This window comes from Castor canadensis, chromosome 5 (assembly GCF_047511655.1).
Source record: "Castor canadensis chromosome 5, mCasCan1.hap1v2, whole genome shotgun sequence".
Classification (NCBI taxonomy): Eukaryota; Metazoa; Chordata; class Mammalia; order Rodentia; family Castoridae; genus Castor; species Castor canadensis.
In genome coordinates, this window is record NC_133390.1 from 4,977,354 (window position 1) to 4,988,493 (window position 11,140).

The window sequence follows — 11,140 nt, forward strand, 5'->3', positions numbered from 1 at the left end:
CCACTCCTCAGCACCCAGAGGTAAACTACTCAATAGACAGTAGTGGTCCTCTGAAATCTATGTTTTGGTTTTCCTTCCTTTTGGTTTAAATGGCTTTCCCTGTGGCTCACTCAAACAGGGAGCTTTCTCATAAACAGGAGGAACCCTGGACCTTATACGGTATGTTTTAGAAAGAGATGTCACCTTCCCATGGTACCAGTGTCCCGGCTCCTTTCACAAGAGGGAGGGAAAAACATATCTCCAATTCAGAGCTTTTGCGTTGACTAGAAAACTTGACCAAACACCCATGGCTTCCTAGTCTCCCAAGCAACAGCATCCACAAGTACCTCTGTTTTAATGTGTCTATCTGCCATCAGCAGAGACTCGCATGGTTATAGAATCTCCGACTGTTTAGAAACCCCTCCTTCCTCCCTCCCTCTCTCTTGTCTGTCCTTTCTTCCTTCCATTTATTTTCCAGGCAGAGCATCTGCCTACTTAGATTTAGAGACAGAGAACACCAGCAGAACAGGAGCAGACAACATCAAGACCACCTCCTGGCTTGAACACTCAGTGACACCGTGAATGGGAAATGTGCGTTCATTTCTTGCCATAGTATCAGAATTTAATCAATTTGACAGTTTGTTGTTTACAACTTCACAGACTGCTTTTTTATGCAAAAGAAATGAAAGGCTACTTTCTGAGGAAAAAAAATAAAGTTCTATCTTTCACCAATCTAAAACTTCTATATTCCTCACCCTTAGTTTACCTTTTTAAAATTTTTTCTCAAGCTGTATAAAAATAAAATATTTGACAACATGTGTACCTCTGGAATGGATTGCTTTCATGACCTTTCCCTAAAAGTGCTCATTAAAATGAATTCTGTATAAAATGGTCCTCTTCCTTACCTCTCAGATAGCAATCCAGTTCTACTGTCTAGCAGGGGCTTTGTGGACCTAACGTGCATGTCTGTGAGAAAACTTTCTCTGGACCTCTGCTAGTCTCTGATCTGATTTGTTTTGGGGAATTTGATCAGCCCAAGACCACACATGGATTACTCTCTTAGAATGGCTAAACTCAGATCAATTCTTTATCCTTTGACCAAAACTATAAATAGACAAGAGTTATTGGGTCAATGGATTGGCTTTCCTTTTTTATCATTCATCTGGTTGGCAGCCTGAAAAATACTCCCTCCCTGAAGTGAGTAAAGACTTCTCTCAAGTAACAGATCGTTGCTTAAGCCATGTAGCACTCCACACGTGTGCCATCTCCAAGAACCCTGCAGCTTACTGTTAATTCACAAGTCTGTCTGACCACTTTCTTACACCTACATCCACCAGAGCTAAGAGAAGAGAATGAAAATAGCATGAAGCTGGTCACCAGCTAGAGAAGGTGAGCTCTTATCCTATCATCTTTGTGCCCTTGTTACTATCTTAAGACACAGAAAACATATGGGTGTTTAAATTACTCTTAAAATAAGTAGGTCACTGTTCAATCAGGGTCTTTTCTAACACAGTGCTGATACCTGAATTACCTGTTTCCAAAAGTTTCATACATTGCTTAAGGAGATAGCTATGACCTTCTAGAGAGATGCTATGACTCCATCTTCAGCAATGGGTCTCAGTCTTCTGGAATTGGGAAGCCAAGGACTAGCTTATTATAGACCGGATAGATACCTTAGAAAGGTCTAAAGCAACCTAACAGCATGTCCACATTGAAAAGTATTCTTTGAACATTCTAAAAATCATAGTCCAGTGGGTATCTGAGCTCTCAGAAGAGCACATGGGAAGATTAACTAGCAATGCTTTTTAACTGCCATAGCTCCTGGGACCCACATTGCTTCTTCACCATTTGTCCAAAATGACTCATCAAACACAGGTGAGACTGGATTGAAAGACATGTTTTCTGTAGGTTTTGGAAATCAAACAGTCACAATCCTAACCAGGACTAAATCAAGAGGTAAACTTCAAACTTGAATAAAAACTGTATGTTTAAGTGTTGGATGAGAAGGTACGAGATGGCTGAGCCCTTGGGTAGCCTAAAGGGTGCCTGATCCTAGTGGTCCATGGCCACTGCAGGGCCAGGTGGCAGCTATGATCAAGATCCCACTGAGCTGAAGACTGGACAGATCTCAGCCTCACCAGGCTCTCCCAAGGGGCATCAAGCATGGGCACTATAGTAACTGTTGGGAGACATCTCCCACAGATCCCTTGCATCCATGCATGCCTTCTGAGCAGGGGGTTGGCAGTATGTGTGCTGCGCTGTTTTCTCAAGGATGTTTGCATAGCAATGGCCTTGGAAGTTAGAGATAACATGTCTCTGTTTGCTGATCATAGAAAAATGTTGGGCAAGTTTGCCAGCTTCCCCCTTTTAAGTCTGGGCTTCCCCAGACTTTAAACACAAGCATTCTGAGTATACCCTCTCATTGGTCTGCTACCTACGTGGTCCGGGACAGGCCTTTCCCTCGTCCCATCTTCAGATCAATGTCACCATCTTTATGAAAGTCCCCTGAGCACTCTATACACACCACAGGCCAGCACTCCTACCACTAACTTCTTTTCATCCTTACACCTTACACTACTTATCTTACAACTTACTGAATAATTGATCTGTTTTTAATAGTTACTGCTATTGTCTGTCCTCCTTCCTAAGAATCTCACCCCACAGGGACAGAGCTCTGTTAATTTGCTGTGTTCTCAGTTTCCAGAACAATGTGTAGTAGGTAAACCCTGTAAGTATCTGTTGAAGAGGAAAAGTGTGGGATTTCCTGAGCTCAGAGTTTCTCAGCTATGACACAAACCCTTTGCATACAACAGCATCACATGAACTGCTCGTCTCATCCATGGATCCTTGGAGGGCCATGGTGGGAAGGTGGCCTTGAGGATGACGACTGTGCCACAAGTAATAACATCCTTAGTCTTGGACCCCGGAGTCTTGTGTTCCTGTCATCACCAGGAAACAGTAGCAGGCCAGCTTCTTCTCATTCAAGTGTGATAGAAATCTCAGACTCTCTTCAGCTCAACAAAGGCAAACTACCATGAGTAACACCTCCCAGAGCACGCTCCAAGAAGGGTGAGGTGCAGCTTACACTCCTAACTGTGATCTACTCCTTCACATATCTTTGGCAATTTGGTGGAGATTTGGAGTTGTTTTTCTTGTTGTTTGTTTTTGTTCCCTTTCTCTTCTGGGTTTGTCATTTTCAGAAAGATAAAAAACTTAAAAACTTGGAAAAAGTAACTTTGAGCACATGGAAGGAATTCTCGTTTCATCTTCCTGAATAAAGCAGAAAGACCTTTGGGTCTTAGAAACTTCAAACCAAATGTAAGAAAAAAGACTTTATTATTGTTCACGTTTTTCTCCATGTCCCAAGGAGGCATGCAGAAAAAGACATCTAACATAGGTTCTGACATGGAGAAAAAGACATCTAACATAGGTTCTGGCATGAAGAAAAAGACACCTAACAAAGGATTCTGTGCACTGTTGAGTTGGAGGTGTAATTGGGACAGCAGGACCTAAAGTCACCTGCATTACAATGACAAGGCAAAAGCAGCATTCCCAGCCTTGCTGTGGGAGGGTACAAGGATTGTACTTTCAAATAGTTAGTTCAGTGCTGCTTAGACTCCTAAACCTGAGGGTCCCCTGTGGACTGAGCACCTCGCTGGCTAAAGGGACCTTCTCTTGCTACTCTAGGAAGAAGTAGTTAGGCGGTCTAGTAAAATGATGCTTCCTTTTTCCAGATACAAAACTAAGTGTCAAAAAGATCACCTTCTCCATGAAGCAATGATGGTGCTGCATTCTGACCCAGGATGCAATACCAGATGTGTGGAAACCAGGGTCCTTGCCCTGGGCAGAAATACAGTCCTCCACATGACACTGCCACACTGGGTGAGACACAAGTGTGATGTGCCTCATCCACAGCTCATCCAAAGCCAAGGTGAGAGGTGCTCTGCCATGGTCCAGCAAGGTGACCTAATGACAGTCCTGAAAGGCATATTCTGCACATGCAAAGTAAAGCATTGGCCAGGGGAAAGACTCAGATGCCAGGTCTGGGTTTATTTTAGTGTTATACCCAAACCCAGTAGTGAAGCTGGGCCCTGACCATTTCACCATGTATGAGCGGACATTCCTGTCTCCTTGAAACTTCTACTTTCCTTCTCCAACTGATTCTCTCTGTAAGTTCTTTCCTGTTCCTTGAATTGGTGGGTGGTATGTTGCCCACACATGTGGCAAGAATTACCCCTCACCATTGAAAGACTGGCATCTCCAGTAGGAGTGGGTCAGTGTTCTTTGCATAAATCAAAGAAAAATGTCAATGCTCCCTCCAGAGGCTTCCCAGGGCACACAGGGAGGGAGCATCTCCATTGCTAAGGAGCTAACTGTGCATTCTGTCTAAGGTCATCCTTAAGATCTTTGTCTGTTTGCCTGCCTCATGGGCCCACTGGTCAGAATACAAAAGCTTGGTTTGCTTCATGATGCAGAATCATAGGAAGATTTCATCTTAGCAAGACACATGGTATAGCAAGAACATGACACCAAGAGGCCCCTGCTGTCCCAGTAACTCACTATCAGAACTCCTGCAAAGCCATCCACTTGGGACATCTGTACACAACTGATTGAACCAGAAGATCTGTAAATCCCTTCTGACTCAACAAGCAGACAGTCCTTCTTTGTCTCCATCTCACTGGGAAATTATGTGGATCCATGGAAGTCTATGTGGGGCCAGTGTACTCAGTTTTTGTACTTCTAGCACCCAATGCAGACAGCAATACAAAGGGGTAAATGTTTGAAAGGGCACTGGTACACTGCAAAGGGCTGAGCCTGGTACATAAAGCAGCTTTTAACCTTTTCAACAAACTCCTAGACTCAGCTCACTGTCATGTGTTCACTCTTTGTTCTGGAGGGGAAAGGAAGAAAAGGAAACAGCTTGATTGCTGGCAAGTTTCAAGGACTGGAGGCTTTACTACATGTTGCAGAAGATCTCCTGCACGGCTGTTGAAGAGGCGGACCTTCCCTAGAGTCTTTCTAGGTAAAACCTGCTCTTTAGGTAGGGTTCTACCAAATATCACAGCCATTTTTGATGGGATCCCTTGTGTGACAATCAGCAGAACAGTGATTTTTGTTGTTGTTGACATTGCTAGGAGAATGGCAATCTGACTGGTGTGGGTGTGGCTCCCGTCACTCCCCAGGGCCACTGCTCATGCCTGAGCTCAAGGTGTACCTCATCGCTCACCTTGAGAAATGTGAACCAGGGGATCAGAGCTGAATCAGACTCCTGTGAAGCCATCCCACCAGATACCAACCAGTTCTACATGGACGAGGCTCATTCTTCAAGCCTCTTCCCAAATCCCCATTCCATCTCCTTCCTTCACCCTCAAAAGACAGATACACCCAAACCAAAGGCCATCACAGAGTGATGCATCTGCCCCCAAATTCTACCTTTCCTCCACCCTTCCTGCTTTCTGCCCACCAAAGGCAATGGGAAAATACCCTCCTTCTACCCACAGTGTATTTCTCTGGATGCCAGCCTCTCCCAGCTTCATAGGATCCTCATTCTCCCTCTAATTCTTATATTTCTTCAGATATGCAAAGATATTCAAGCCTCATCTATCAAGAAAAATGAATCTCTCACTTCACCTTGATATCACTTTATGTCAGTCATCCTTTTGGCTGGATCACATGGCCCGTTGCCATCCTCCATCTTGGTTTATGTCTTCTACAGCAGGGGAGAAATGGTTTTCATTCTGGTTTCTGGTTCTTTTGCAGCTTGGGCTAATTCTTCTGAATTTCATTGATGAGGTCCTCATTCTCCAAAGTTCCTCCTGGAGTTTCACCCTCAATCTTGTGAAATCTGGGCAATTTTGGTATCTCATTGTCAATCGCAGCTTCCATTCCTATCTGTATTCTGATGAGCTCCATATGAGCTGGTTCCCTCTCCCCTATTCCAATGGATGGCTTTATCATCCCCCTGCTTTACCCCACATTCACTCACTATGTCTCTTGTTCTTTTACACTTTTCCTCTGACTCTTAATCTCCCTAAAGTACTCTGGGTCACATCTTTCCCTACATCAATTCTTGCTGGGTCTGACTCAGTCGTGGTATCATCAATGTTGAGCCCTTCCAATCTCACTGTAATCCTAAAGTTTTCAGTGCCATATTTGGTAGCTCGCAAGCTTCATTGAGCCCTTTCTTGCTGAGTAGCTTTCAATGAGTTTTCTTTGTCTTAAGTAAAAATTCCAAACTCTTTGGAATACCACTAGTGACCTGGCTCTAATATCATCTTCTCTATACCAGTCCCTCACACCTACCGACACCTCCCACACACACACACACTCAATGTTTCTGCCAGGCTTGAACACTCGTATTAGCTCTGTCACCTCAAAGACCTTGCATGTTGCAGTTGAAACATCTTATCTCCCAACCCACCTGTGCCGATAACCGTCACTTGGCTTTTTGGCCTCAGCTTAGAGGTAACCCCTAATGGAATAACTCTCCCTCTGACACCCTTCAATCTGGGAATGAGGCTCAGGTTCCGTGGCCTGAGCTGCCTGCCTTTTTCTCTGCTATGCTCTGACCGCTCTGAAGTCTAACAACTTGCTTTGGATCTGCCTTTCCTCCAAGGCTGTGAGCTGTATGAGCACAGGGGCCAAGGTCCATAGCAGACACTGTCCTCATGTCACCCACATTTCCTCAAGTCCCTCCACTATTTCTCCCCCTTCCTGGCCTCCACTACCTTTGCTTCTACCGGAGGATACAGGTGTCCCTCTCTGGAAGAATTTCCTTGGGCTGACAGAGCCTCTTTATCCACAAATGAGAAAAGCAGGAAGTTCTTAGACATTTATGTGCCCTGTGTAAAGAGGCCTCATCCAGTAATGGACTGGTGCAGGACTGTGGAAGTCAAGCTCCCTCACCCAAGAGCAGGACAAACTCTTAAATGTAAATTATTCTTCAGTTTTCCCTGCAAGACAGTCTGCTTCTAAGACTGCCTGAAATTATACCTTTTTTAGGCATTATCCTTCTTCTTCGCCAGCCCAGAAAGGGTGGTATTTTGCTGTTAACAGGATTAATGTATATCACTGCCTTTTCTGCCCCCAGTGCTCACATCAATACAATACCTGAGGGCTCATGGAGTGACAGATGTAGTAAGATGCAATCGTCCACAACAAATATTGTCACAGACTAAGTAACACACTTATGACAATGGATGGTCCCAGTGGACATGGTGACGGACTCCACAGATCAAGTACATTCAGGAACTCCCATAAAGCATTATGACATCATCTTGAAGACAGAGCAGAGATGCTAGACTGGAGAGGACACCTGTGAGGTGGGACACTGTTCTTTCAGCTGTAGTATAGGTCATAAACCCACAGACACTAATGGTACAAAATCCTCATCAGTACAAATATCAATCAGAAATAAAAGTTTGGAAGTTGTCTTACCATCACAGGGCAACATGTGACGTCATCCTCAAAGCCTCAGGTTCTGTGGGTTAAGAGGTCCCAGTTGCCAGGTGGAGAGATGTTAGTAGGAGATTCAGCAAGAGTCACATTAACCTAATGACACAGCTGCTGCTTTGACATCCTGGACTTTTTCCAACAAACAGCAGACTCTCAACAAACAACAATATTATCATACTGGTGGAGTAGCTGACCTTGATCATGAGGGGCTGGGTACCCATGGACATGGACAAGGAACTGGATATATTCATCACTCAGGTGAGACAATGGTGCTCTGCAGCCCATGGGAAGTGACAGTCACCATGTCCTTGACTGGGCATGGCAACCCTCTCCTGCATTGAGGGTCTTCGTCATCTCACCAAAAATGCCATCTAAACCATCGGAAATATTTGTGAGTCTAGGGGACCTGGAATGGGTGCAAGAAGAAAGAGGTGAATGAGTATCAGACATGGTCTTGGTATCCCCTTTGGAATACGGAAGCCCAGCTCCCACGGCAGGGGCTGTATTTATCCAACTAACTCTCCTCTCATAGAATTTTCCACAAGAGTTGAAATCAACCCAAGCCTTGAAGAAGCCACAGCAGCATGGAGTGCAGTTGAAGTGAGAATTGAGTAGATCTAAGCTGAGTGGAGTGTATTGACTCTTGTTTCACCCGGATTCCTCAAATCTAGTTTTACTCTTTCTGTGTGTCCATCTCCCACTTCTGTGTGCTTTTCCTCTAGTGGCAGCACCTACAACTTCCTTCAGTGGATTGCACTTAAGCTCTGAAGATTGTGTTCCCTGCAAGAACTGGGCTAAAATGTCTAAAAATTGCTGTCCCTTTAGAAAGATCTTAGCTAGTGACTAACAAGTGCAGGATTATGGAAGCCCAGCTCCTTTGCCTCAAAATGAAATAAAATTTGAACTGCAATTTATGCTCCAGGACTCCACGTAGGATTCACCTGAACCTGGCTTTGCCACACATTACAACCTTACTTCTAACCCTTCCAAGCTGTCCTCCCCTCCCCCCATTTGTTTTCTCCACTTTAATAATTCACTTCTCACATTCTATTTCTGGAGAACCCTACTTAATGCAAGCTCTCATTCTTTAATCTACCCTTGAACCTATCCCAGCTTTCTAGTATGTATTAGATATTCAGTACTGACAATAAACAAATAAATGCATGGTTGAATGAATGAAGAAGAAAAAGTCAGTAGCATTAAAAATGTTAATGCCTCCTTTCTTGTTCTCCCCAGACACAATTTATTTGGGGAGATGTTTATCTGAGTTTGTCAATGGATGGTGCAAATAAATTTTGGCCAAAGTAATAGCCTACTTTTTTTTTCCTTTGAAGGTACTAGGATTTGAACTCAGAACCTCTTGAAATTCAAAATGGTCTGCTGAATTCTCAAGGGGATACAAGGCAGCCCTGGAAGTCTGCTCTGCAACTGCCCATGATCCCAGAAGAAGAAAATGGGTAGCAGTGCAGCCCCTTGATCCTGCATCCCACCAAGAGTCAAGGGGAGGTGTGTTCTGGGTTCAAACCTTCCATCTCCAGCTCTCTCACAGATGGAGAACAGACAGGAAGCTACTAAAGCAGGCACTCAGCAAAGGAGTTTTCATCTGAAATGACAGATTTGAGGGATAAGTGAGCCAGTCATGGCTTTGATGCCAAGAAAGGGAGATCATTAGATTTCTTCAGCAGAGTGGGTCAGGAAGCATCCAGTTTTAGCACTGTCTCTGAGAACAAAATCCATTCAGAGCTTGTAACCTAATGAGGATTTACATTTAGGCTAGCAATAAGGGCTTTCAAAGACGGAAGGCAAGATATTTATAGGTTGGAGCATACCTGTGGAACCTTTAACACATTGCTGGAAATTTAACTTTGGCTTCCTTTTAAGTCTCCTTTGTGACACTTTGCTTTGTGGCTGTTTCAGGCGCCCAGCTCCCTGCTAAGAGGAGTTCAGTGTTTCTAACACCTGGAGCAAGAGATCGTTGACTAGAACTGAGCACAGTATTTCCAAAGAAAGAGGAAAAGAAAAAATACCTCAAATGACATTTCCTACAAAGTAATCTGAGCTAGTTTTTGGACCAAAAATATAACTATAGAAGAGTGGGTTTCTTTCCAACTGCCTATTGCGCAGATGAAAACCACTCTGAGACTGCACCACAGTCTCTCCATCAACAGACCAATCTTGATATTGACTGGAGCTCAAAAAGCGCTCACTTGCTTCTTTTTAATCATCCCAGTGATTCTTGCTTTGACTTCTCCATATACACTGACCCTGCGAGAACCTTAGCACACTTATGCTCAAAGCATAGGACCTGGAGTCACATGCGAGGTTCAAATCAGGTCATTGTCATGGACGAGTTTTTAACCTTGGGTGAGTTACTCCCCAAGTCCAGTTTCCTTGCCTAGAAAGCATAGGAAATTGTTGTAATTCTTTTTAGGCACTTTGTGACATGAGTGTGAATGGGTTAATTCGTCTAAATGACTTAGAAAGGACCTGGCACATATTAAGTTCTCAATAAATGCTAGAATTGTGATTAGCTGTCCTTTTGTCCCACTTATATAAGACCATGCATGTGGAATAACACCTGCCCATGGAGACTGTCCCAACAAACATCCCACTCAGTCATCCTCAACTGTGTTTCAGCATTTGGGCTGAAAAGGGTCATTTTGTTATATTTGTATGTAGAGCATAAGGCAAAGTCTCCCACAGGCCTTTCTTGGGAGAATGCCCGTGGAGACAGAAATCAATCCCTAGCCCAGCTGCACACACACGACTGTTGAATCAGGCTGGAATATCCTGGCCTACAGCTCCCTCCCATTGGAGACTGTGTCTCTGCTCTTTGAGTAGTTTAGATCATAAGTTATTATATTGCCGTATCTAAGGAGAAAGAGTCAATTTGTAAAGGATTTGTACCAAAAATGTATAAATTACAGCATTTGTAGCTTCATCTTCAAAAGAAACTGTTATCACCCTAAAAGAAATGTTAAAATAGTCATTAATGCCATATTGCTACATATCCTCATTTATTTCTTATTTATTAGACTTAATAAAAGCAGGTTCTTGTTTCTCAAATGTTATATCTTTTTCAATAAGCAAATAATATTGAATAACACCAGTATATTAAAAAAAACAACCCAGTTGGATCCAGTGGTGTGTGGCACCCACTTAAAGCCATCCTTTCTAGCAGTCTCTGCAGAGCTCTGCTTGTCCAGGTTGTACCAAATATAGGGCTCTCTCCAACCTTTCTCTTCAACCTGTTTTTGTAGCAACCTAAGTTCTGAAAAGGAGAGGAGAAAAGGGGAATTACATCAAGTCCAAATAGGGGGAAGGAGCTGTTCTCCAGCCCTGGCTGCTGCCTCTGAGCCTCTGTGATCTTTGAGCATTCTAGGCTATCAGCCATTGCTGAATTGCACAGTTCAACATGGCCTGTTCCTTCCGCTCTGACTTTCTGAGCACCTAGTCTACCTTGGGGAAGGGATACTGCTGAGTGGGATTTGCAGGGTCCTCAGAATGCCTTTGGGCCTCTCAAGCTGATTGCTCCCTGGAGCATGGATTTGCCCTGCCCCCATGCTAAGAGATTTTCTGTGTTCCTCCATCATTTGATGGGGTTCCTCAACCTCTCTTCATGGTTCTCATAGGCAGAATGCTTGGATGGACACCCAGCAGCAGCTCAGACCTGGCCTCATTGCTTCGCTCTGAGCACCTGGTTGGC